Raw genomic sequence first — 10,774 nt, 5'->3', positions numbered from 1 at the left:
TATTGTATACCATGTAAACATACTTTCACATAATAGGAGAAACCCCTGTTTTGGACTTTTATATCACATGAGAGATTTTTATTTCTTAGAGAAGAGAAATTATCAGAAATAAGATTTACAATATGTGATGGAATCTCTGGTTTACAAGTTTGTAGCCACTGAGGAATGCAGCAGAGATAAGGAGAGATTACATGGGCTGCTCCTTCAGATGTTTGTCCCCTTCAAGATCACCATGACTGGGTCACTGGGCATAGTCATGCCATATGATTCCAAGTGTCTACCAGGCCACATGCCTAAATAACTCTTCTCCCAGTGAGAGTCCAGTTGGCAAGGTGTGATCTGATGTGGTTTGGTGCAGTGCGGTGTCTGGTGTAATACAGTGGAAAGGGTGTGAAAATTTTTGAACCCATGACCTTGAGGTATAGTGTAAACATGAGCCTATGTCATAGAGTCATAGAGATGTACAGCATGGAAACAGGCCCTTTGGTCCAACTTATCCATGCCAACCAGATATCTGAAAGTCATCTAGTCCAATTTGCCAGCATATGGCCCATGTCCCTCTAAACCCTTTCTATTCATCTACCCATCCTTTTAAATGTTGTATTTGTACTAAACTCCACCACTTCCTCTGGCAGCTCATTTCATACATGCACCACCTTCTGCATGAAAATGTTGCATCTCAGGTCCCTTTTAAATCTTTCCCCTCTCACCCTAAGCTTATGCCCTCTAGTGATGGACTGTCCCAACCTGACGAAAATACCTTGTCTATTTACCCTATCCATACCCCTCATGATCTTATAAATCTCTATTAGGTCACCCCACAGCCTCCGGCACTCTGGGGAAAATAAGCCCAGCCTATTCAGCCTTTCCCTATAGCTCAAAACCTCCAACTCTGGCAATATCGTTGTAAATCTATTCTGAACTCTTTCAAGTTTCACAACATCCTTCCTATAGCAGGGAGCCCAGAATTGTATGCAGTATTCCAAATGTCCTGGACAGCCACAACTCGTATATTTCATGCACTGACCAATAAAGACAAGCATACCAAATGCCTTCTTCACTATCCTATTGACCTGACATTCCACTTTCAAGGACCTATGAACCTGCACTCCAAGATCTCTGTTCAGAAACACTCTACAGTACCTTACCATTAAGTGTATAAGTCTTGCCCTGATTTGCCTTTCAAAAATGCAGCACCTCACATTTACCCAAACTAAACTCTGTCATTCCTCAGCCCATTGGTCCAATTGATCAAGATCCTGTTGTACTCTGAGATAAACTTCTTTGCTGTCTACTACATCTCCAATATTGGTGTCATCTGCATACTTACTACCTATACCTCCTATGTCATATCATTTATATAACTGATGAAAAGCAGTGGGCCCAGCACTGATCCTTGTCACACGCTGCTGGTCACAGGCCTCCAATCTGAAAAGCGACCCTCCAACACCACCCTCAGTCTTCAATCTTTGAGCCAGTTTTGTATGACTAGTTCTCTTTGTATTCTATGTAATCTAACCTTGCTAACCAGTCTATCATGAGAAACCTTCTTGAATGCCTCACTGAAGTCTATATAGACATATCCATCGCAGTGTCCTCATTAATCCTCCTCATTACTTCTTCAAACAAATTGTGACTAAGTTTTACATTGGAGAAAAGCACCTCAGCGTGATTGGAAAGGAAAGTATGAAGTAAAAATATATGGTTTCAGCTGTAGTTTCATTACTTTAAAGTACTTGATTGATCCAACGCAGTTCACAAGGTAGTTGCTAACACTTCAAATAATGATTCTGGTGTATTCACATGATAAGTAGCAATAAGAGCAGAGCTGGGAAGCATCTTGAAAAGTACAACATTTTGCTAAAGATTGTACTCCTGGAATTCAGGTTGAGTGGTAACTGCTGTCAGATGGAAATTGGTGGCTAAATCCATGAAGAAAAGGAATTAGAATTCTACTTGAGGAACATCAGAGTCTTGTGAGACATTGTGGCTGAAATTGGTGTCATATTTGCTGAGTGGACTACTTAATAAATCTGTGAGAACTATATTTGTTGTACCTGTTACTGAATGTATAAATTTATAATGGTAGTGATTCACCTGTTCATTCACACTTAACATATATTGATTTTGGTTTGATTGTTAAAGTAAAAGTTATTTTAAAAAGTAAAAGTTATAAAAATGGCGGGGTCCTTCTGTGAATTTGGTTCTTTGATTTGTTGATGTCCTTGGGGATCATATCAGATAGTAATTAAAGTAGACTAAGTGGCTGTGTGTTAACTTTGGAAACAACAATCTGGATGTACAATGGAACTTCATGAATAATTCATTTAATGCTTATTTTATAATATTGTCACATTGTGACCACTTTCAATGGTGTTAAAATTGATATGAAGGAGAAGTACTTTAAGAAGCAGTCAAAAGTTAGGGGTTGCATTTGATTGATTTGGATTTTCCAGTGTCTAAATCCTTTATTTAAATGTTTGACTTTACAACATGCCTTTCTTTTATATTTCATTCTGAATTATAATTGATTAGAAAGGTAACTGGCTCAAAATTCATGTAGGGTAACTGCCAAATAAATTTAGATTCGCTTATTGATTTTGATAAGAAAGAATTGCTGTATCACTGTTCTGGCAAATTGACTTCTCTGGTATTTGCCATGAGAAAATTAGCATTAAATTTACTCTATTCATGTCAAAGGCATCTTCCTATAATGATTTTTGGATTGCTTACAGAAGATTTCTTGAAATTTTGCAAAAATCTGTATTTTGGTCATTTCATTGCTACACAACATAGAAGCTCTCAGCTTTTTGCTTGACCAGAGGCCTGAACACTCTCCATCCACCACCATTCTCCTTCGCCTGGCTGAACTTGTTCTCTCACTGAATAATTCCTCCTTTTATGCATCTCACCTCTGCCAAATCAAAGGAATGGCTATGGGCACCTGCTAGGGTCTCAGTTATGCCTGCCTCTTTATGAGATATGCAGACAATTCTTGTTCCAGTCGTACACTGGCTCCCTCCCACAATCCTTTCTCAGTACACTGACAACTGCTTTGATGCTGCTTCATGCTTCCACCAGCACTTTGAAAAAATTTGTTCACTGTGCCTCAAATTTCCACCCCTCTACAACTTTCACATCGTCCATTTCCGACACTTCCCTTTCTTTCCTTGAACCGTCTGTCTCCATTTCAGGGAATAAACTGTTACTGCCAATCACTACAAAGCCACTGACACTTATAATTACCTTCACTACAGTTCTTCACACCTCATGTCCAGCAAGAATTCCATCCCATTTTCCCAGTTCCTTTGCTTATGTCGCATCTGTTCGGATGATGCCTCCTTCCAAAACAGTGCTGTTGTCATGGCTTGCTTCTTCCATAACCGTGGTTTCCCATCCATTGTGGTTGACAGGGCCCTCAACTGCATCTGACCTATGACCCGTGCTCCTGCCCGTGCCTCTTCCCATCACTCACAACAGCATGATCAGGTTCCCTTGTCCTCATTTTTTATCTCAACAGCCTTTGCATTCAAAGGATTATTTTCTGCCTTTTCAGACAATGCCAGAAGAATGCCACCACTAAACACACCTTCCCCGCTCTCCTCTTTTCTGCATTTTGCAGGAGTTGTCCCCTTCGAGGCACCTTAGTCCATTCCATGACCACCAACACCACACCCTCTTCTCATAGCAACATACCATGTAACTTCACCTCTTCGCTGCTCACCATCCAAGGACCTAAACAGTCTTTCCAAGTGAATCTGTGCGTCCTCCAATCTTGTGTATTATATTCACTGCACCCACTGTGGCCTATTCTACATTGGAGAAACCAAATGCACACTAGGTGACTGCTTTGTGGAACACTTCTGGTCTGTGCACAAACATGACCCCGACTTTCATAGCCAGTCATTTTAACACAGAATTGTGCTTGTCTGCTCGCTTGTCTGTCCTTGGCATGCTGCAGTACTCCAGTGAATGACAGCACAAACTGAAGGAATAACATCTCATTGTCAGACCTTACATTCTTCAGAACTTAATATTGAATTCAACACCTTCAAATTGTAAACCAATTCCCAAGTCTTCACTGTGTTTGGAGTTACTTGTTACATTCTGCCATTTCTTCCCTTTCACCTTTACTTGTTACATTCTCTGTCACCATGTCCTCTTTCCTCTTCCCTCCACCCTAGTGGGAATGCCTGCTCTTTCAAGTCTGGCAGGAAACACACCATAGTTCCGCCATTCTCACATTCCAATCACTTAATCTGAACTATGAACATCTTTTCTCCATCAGAACTCTACACTCATCACCTCCACACCAACACCCCCAACTTTAGCATAAATGCTGCCCCTCCACACTTCTCTTCAGCTCTAATGAAGTCATCCAGACTTGAAACGCTAGCTTGCTTTCCCTCCATGGATGCTGTCTGACCTGCTGTGATCTCTTGTATTTCTTGTTTTCAGTACAGATTCCAGCATCTGCAGCAATTTGCTCCGATAAGAACAACTAAGTGATACTTCTCAGATGCTCTCACCAAGCAATTGAGTATACAGTATCACTGGATTACCAGTCCACAACATCAGGCCAATGTTGTGAGACATGGGTTTGCGTACTACCATAGCAGATGGTGAATTCAGTGGAACCTGGAATTATGCTGAATATCTTTAAAAAGACATCTGGCCTTCCTTTAGGGAAGGAAGTCTGCCATCTTTTTCTAGTCTAGCCTACACATGACTCCAACCCACAACTCAACTTAACTAGGAGTTTGATTAAAATCTCTCATCTCATCTCATTATTCACAATGGAAGGCTACAAATCTCCCTTACTATTCAATATTGAATAAAGTATTGATGAATTATTTCAGGATGATTTCTATTGCTTGGATCAAATGCGAACAACAGATGAGGAAAAATAATATTGGTCTGAATTTTACAGTTGGTCTGTCTCTTGCCACAGACATTTTGAAAACAGTCCACAAAGATTTCATGTTTTAACCCATCTCCAACACTTTGGCCGTCAACACTGCTCTCCCTTCCACAACAGTGATAGGGTTCCTCAATTAGCACGCACCAGCATCCACATTCAAAGGATCATTAGCTGACATTTCAACCACCATCAATGGAATGCCACCACCAGACATATATCCCCTGCCCCTCCCTTGTCAGCCTTCCATAGTGACCATTCCTCCAACACTCCCAACACCTCCCCACATAACTACAGCACTTTCCATACAATCACAGAAGGTGTGGCATCTGCCCATTTACTTCCTCCCTCCTCACTATCCAAGGCTCCAGACATCTTCCAGATGAAACAGCAATTTACCTTCACTTTACTGAATCTGTATTCACTGCTTATAATGTAATCTGTTTTATACTAGGGAGATGAGGTGCAGACTGGGCGACTGTTTTGCAGAACACCTATTTTCTTTTCTGAAAAAAATACCCTGAGCTTCCTATTACCTGCCACTTTAACATTCCACCATGTTCCCTGGCCAACACCTTTCTCTCAGGTTTTCTGTAATGCTCCAGCAAAGCTGGGTTCTGAGGATAGATCACTGGACCGAAAATGTTAACTCTGATTTCTCTTCACAGAAGCTGCCTGATTTGCTGAGCTTTTCCAACAATTTCTGTTTTTGTCTTTGATTTACAGCATCCACAGTTCTTTCAGTTTTTATTTTGTAGAATACACAGAGTGGATAAGCATATTTAAATATGACTAGATCCTGCCATTGTTGCCTAAGGTTTCTATTTATCCTATTGCTTGTGATTCCACAGTCAGAATAATCATTTATGTACCAAAAGATTTAATTACATTCATTCAAAAATACTCTGAAAGCTTTTCTTTGGCATTACTCACATGTAGTTTGGGATTTGTACGCAGTTGTAATAGTGAGTATGAACCTGAACTTCCCCGAGTACATCTTGCAAGGCATTTAAATTGCAAGAAAATAAAGATTTTCAATTTTTGTTAGCTTTCAAAGAATCACAATGCATCTGTAACTACTTTTAAATTTCTGATTCCAGTATAATCTGTCAAAAAATCCCAGCTTCCTTCCCCAGCTACATTTTCATATTTTTGCATCTAGAAGCAATTTGAATTTTGATATTTTGTTCAGTCAATATTAGGACCACTTCTCTTTTTATATATAACCTAGACGTGGATACATAGGGACAGAAGTAGGCCATTTAGCCAATGGAGCCAACCCCACCATTCCAGATCATGACAGAAATATCCCTCATTGCCATTTTGATGTCATTAGACTCCAGAAATCAATAGATTATGTCTTGAACCGCCTCAATGATTGAGCTTCCACAATTCTAGGGGTGGAGAATTTTAAAGATTCACACCCCTCTGAGTGAAGAAATTCCTTTTCACCTCAGTCTTAAACTGAGGCCTGCCTCTTATCCCGAGATATGTCTTCTGGTTCTAAAGGCACCAGCTAGGGTAAACATCCTGCCTATACTCACCCTGTCTTTCTCTATAAGGATGTTGTAAATTTCACTGAGATCATCTCTCATTGTTTGAAACTGCAGAGAATACAAATCCAGTTTCATCAATTAGACAATCTTGCAATCCCAGGAATTAATCTGGCAAAACTCCATAACACCTCCTCTCTGACAGATACATCCTTCCTTAGATATGGAAACTAAATCTGCACACAATATTCCAGGTAAAGTCTCACCGAGACTCTATGCAAATGCAAGAAGACTTCTTTACTCACGTGCTCAACTCCCCTTGAAATGAAGGCTAACATATTGATTGTCATGTTAATTGCTTGCTGGATCTCCATGTTAGTTTTTATTGACTCATAGACAAGACCACACAGATCCTTTTGCATTTCCCAACCTCTCATCATTTAAGAAATACTCTGCCATTCCATTCTTTTTTCTACCAGAAGTGAATAACATCACACTTATTTCATTTGAGTTGAATCTTATTTTTTTTGGATAGGTTCAAGTTGCATTAAGTTTTATGGATGGATTTCCAACGTAGGACCAAGCAAGTTTTCTTGCTGTACCTTATCAAACTCAAAAAGTTAGCTCTGCTTTTCTCTCCACAGATGCTGCCAGACTTGCTGAATTTCTCTAGCAATTTCTGTTTTTGTTTAGCCTCATTAACTACTCCAATGGCATCCTTCACATTTAATTCCAGTCCCATCATACAACATACTGTTCCCAGAACAACTTGCCACTCTTTGGATTTTCTAGAATTCACAGGCATCCCTTGTGACCACTTCATCTTTAAAAGCTATTGTGCACCCGGACCAGTACTGTCAGTCCAGCCCTACCCTGCATGGTTCCTGATTTTTCTCCGTTAATGGCAGACAGGGGGAAATTGGTGCCCTGGAGGCCCTGGTGAATAGAATGGTGCAGAGGGAGTTTGTTCTTTTCCTTCAGAACTGGCAATGGAAGCCACAACACCAGTCCAAGATCGCCACCCGGGTCAGTACAGTAACAACTGCTTGAAAGAATGCACAGCACTGTTGGAAGGAAATCAATTATCTTCTCCACTCCACTGGTGTAAATCCTACCATATTCTCTACAATACTTTGCACTCACTCTGTCTTTCCTCATGTATCCATGTCTCACCAAGACTCATGATCTACTACTCTCACAAATCATTTTCCCTCACTCACTGTTACACACTCAACCCTGATATCACTAACCTTAAATGCCCCTCTGCTACCTACTCACTCTCTCAGGTCACCTCCCCACCTGCACTAAAAGTAAAAGATGCACCACCCAGTTTCAATTCCTTGAATATCTGCCTCTCTTTCATTCCAGGCTGAACGCAGCCCTCATTAAGGCAGAAAAAAACGTAAGATAGTTGGTAGGTTACTCAATATTCATCTCCTCACCCATTATATAGAGAACATCCTGACTCTGACCATCCTGAATGGCAGACTGACCATTTCCAATACCATGGACTGATATTGAAGGCTTCCTTTAACTTATTTAACAGGATGTCCTGAACGAAGGCAATCTCCCTTGAACAGGAATGCTATCAACCATGACAAGCTTCCTTCCTTTGTGTCTGAGACAGGAAGACAGAAATAATATAAACCATTATTCTGCCTGATGGGGAAAAAGCACAAATAGGCAAGGCAAGGAAATGCAAGATAGGGCTGCTGTGTGCATCCAAGTAGATTTAGAATGAGTAAGCGCTATGACAACGAGTGAACAGCCCAGAGTTGTAGTCGGGATCAATCCATGAGCTGGTCTCATGTTCCTGAGTGCAGTGTCCTTGCTGCAATATGACAGTGATAGTTGCAACAGTAGTTGCAGATAAGTTCAACCTAAAGGGTAGCATTGAAGTGCCAAAGAATGCTGTAACTGAATCAGAAATGTGCCATGAGGGTCCTTAAAGGTTGATACATATCAGATGCCAATGTCTGCAGATATTGGGTGCCAGTGACTGCTGCCCATGAAATCTGCCCTGAGATATTTTTGTGCATTGTCCAAGATAGAAGTCATTTGGGGCCAGTGGTAAGCTGAATTCAACAGGTATCTGGTCTGGTGACAGATGAGACAGTTTGATGAGTTTGGTAAGACAGAAAACTGAATACTGATGAGGCAAGTTGGGCAATCAACAAGGTGTTTAACAAGTAAGAATCCCTCTTAATTGGCAACTCATCGCTGCAGAGCGAGAAACTTGCCATAAAGCTTGTGAAAAGCATAAAAGATCAAGGGAAATGCTTATGACATCAAATCAGCCTTGCTGGACTTCTTGTCCAATTCTGTCACAAATTGCAGCATAACCAATGGTCAATCAGTCCAGACCTCCATTTATTCCGTGTGCCACGTTCTAGCCCATTTAATTAGCCTGTCCAAGTCATCTTGAAGCCTTATGTCTTCCTCACAATTTATATTCTCACTTAGTTGGGTGTCATCAACAAATCTGGAAGCACTGATTGATTTCCACATCTAAATCACTTATATAGAATACAAACAGTTCTGGTCCTATTACTGATCCTTGCGGTACCCTATTAGTTATAGCTCAATATCCAGAGAATGATCTGTTTACTCCTAGTCTCTGCTTTTGTGACAATTAATCCATTCTCAGTCCCTAAAAGTGTACTCCCCCTTCCGTCCCAAATTCCATCTGTGTTAATTTCATTTGGTAGCCATGACTTGGAGGTGCCTGTGTTGAACTGGGTTGGACAAATTTAAAAATCACACAACACCAGGTTATAGTCCAACAGGTTTATTTGGAAGCCCTAGATTTCGGAGTGCTGCTCCTTTATAGAACAGAGAACAATACAGTGTAGAACAGGCCCTTCGGTCCTCGATGTTGCGCCGACCTGTGAACTAATCTAAGCCCATCCCCCTACACTATCCCATCATCATCCATGTGCTTATCTAAGGATTGTCTAAGTGTCCCTACTGTGGCTGAGTTAACTACATTAGCAGGCAGGGCATTCCACGCCCTGACAACTGTCTTAAATCTATCACCCCTCAATTTGTAGCTATACCCCCACGTACAAGCTGACGTCATCATCCTAGGAAAAAGACATCCACTGTCTACCCTATCTAATCCTCTGATCATCTTTTTGTCTCTATCAAATCCCCTCATGGCCTTCTTCTTTCCAGTGAGAACAGACCCAAGTCTCTCAGCCTTTCCTCATAAGACCTTCCCTCCAGACCAGGCAACATCCTGGTAAATCTCCTCTACACTTTTTCCGATGCTTCCACATCCTTCCTGTAATGGGGCAACCAGAACTGTACACAATATTCTAAGTGTGGCCGCACTAATGTTTTGTATATTTGCAGCATAACATTACGGCTCCGGAACTCAAAAACAATAAAACCTAACACATCGTATGCCTTCTTAACAGTACTATCAACTTGGGTGGCAACTTTCAAGGATCTGTATACCTCAAGATCCCTCAGCACATCCACACTGCCAAGAAGTTTTCCATTGACCCAGTATTCTGCCTTCCTGTTATTCTTCCCAAAGTGCATCACCTCACATTTATTGCATTGAACTCCATTTGCCACCTCTCAGCCCAATTCTGCAGTTTTTCCAAGTCCCCCTGCAACCTGCAACATTCTTCCACACTGTCCACTACTCCACCGACTTTAGTATCATCTGCAAACTTACTAACCCATCCACCTACTTCTGCGTCTAAGTCATTTATAAAAATGACAAACAGCAGTGGTCCCAAAACAGATCCTTGTGGTACACTACTAGTAACCGGACTCCAGGCTGAATATTTTCCATCAACCACCACTTGCTGCCTTCTTACAGAAAGCCAGTTTCTAATCCAAACTGCTAAATCACCCTCAATCCCACACCTCTGCATTTTCTCCAACAGCCTACCATGTAGAACCTTATCAAATGCTTTACTGAAGTCCATGTACACCACGTTAACTGCCCTTCCCTCATCCACATGCTTGGTCACCTTCTCAAAAACTCAGTGAGGTTTGTGAGACACAACCTGCCCTTGACGAAACCATGTTGACTATGTGACATCAAATTGTTGCTTGCTAGATGATTATAAATCCTATCTCTTATAATCCTTTCCAAAACTTTTCCTACAACAGACATAAGAATCACTGGTCTATAGTTACCTCGGTCATCTCTACTGCCCTTCCTGAACAAGGGCACAACATTTGTAATCCTCCTGTCCTCCAGTACTAAACCTGTAGACAATGATGACTCAAAGATCAAAGCCAAAGGCTCCAACACTTCTTCCCTAGCTTACCAGAAAATCCTCAGATAAATCCTATCTGGCCCAGAGGACTTGCCTACTTTCACTCCTTTTAGAATTGATAACAC

Source organism: Chiloscyllium plagiosum, chromosome 10 (assembly GCF_004010195.1).
Source record: "Chiloscyllium plagiosum isolate BGI_BamShark_2017 chromosome 10, ASM401019v2, whole genome shotgun sequence".
Lineage (NCBI taxonomy): Eukaryota > Metazoa > Chordata > Chondrichthyes > Orectolobiformes > Hemiscylliidae > Chiloscyllium > Chiloscyllium plagiosum.
The sequence above is the reverse complement of the archived record's forward strand: the minus strand, read 5'-3'. Positions refer to the sequence as shown.